Here is a 326-nt window from a genome sequence, read left to right on the forward strand (position 1 = left end):
ACACACACACACACACACACACACACACACACACAACACGCATACACACGGAGACCCTCAACATCACATACATGTAGCACGCGGAAAGCTTTACTTTTACTTTCGAATTCGCCTGTTAAAGAAAGTCGTTTTGTAACCATGTGATTTCAGGTTCAATCCCACTACTAGGCTTCTTGGGAAAGTCTCTTCTACTACAGCTCCCTGCTGGCCTATGCCTCGTGAGTGAATTTGACAGGCTGAAATACGCGCGTGCGAGAGTGTGTGAGTGTGTGTGTGTGTGTATGCGTGTGTGTGTGTATGCGTGTGTGTGTGTATGCGTGTGTGTG

The 326-nt window shown here is 47.5% G+C and overlaps 1 protein-coding gene across 2 annotated transcripts in view; it reads right to left on the reverse strand.

Annotated features, from left to right (window-relative positions):
• Positions 1–326, reverse strand: part of LOC106871338 (uncharacterized) — a 362,069-nt gene that overhangs the window by 328,193 nt on the left and 33,550 nt on the right. The gene's annotated exons all lie outside the window — the stretch shown is intronic.

This window comes from Octopus bimaculoides, chromosome 26 (genome assembly GCF_001194135.2).
Source record: "Octopus bimaculoides isolate UCB-OBI-ISO-001 chromosome 26, ASM119413v2, whole genome shotgun sequence".
Lineage (NCBI taxonomy): Eukaryota > Metazoa > Mollusca > Cephalopoda > Octopoda > Octopodidae > Octopus > Octopus bimaculoides.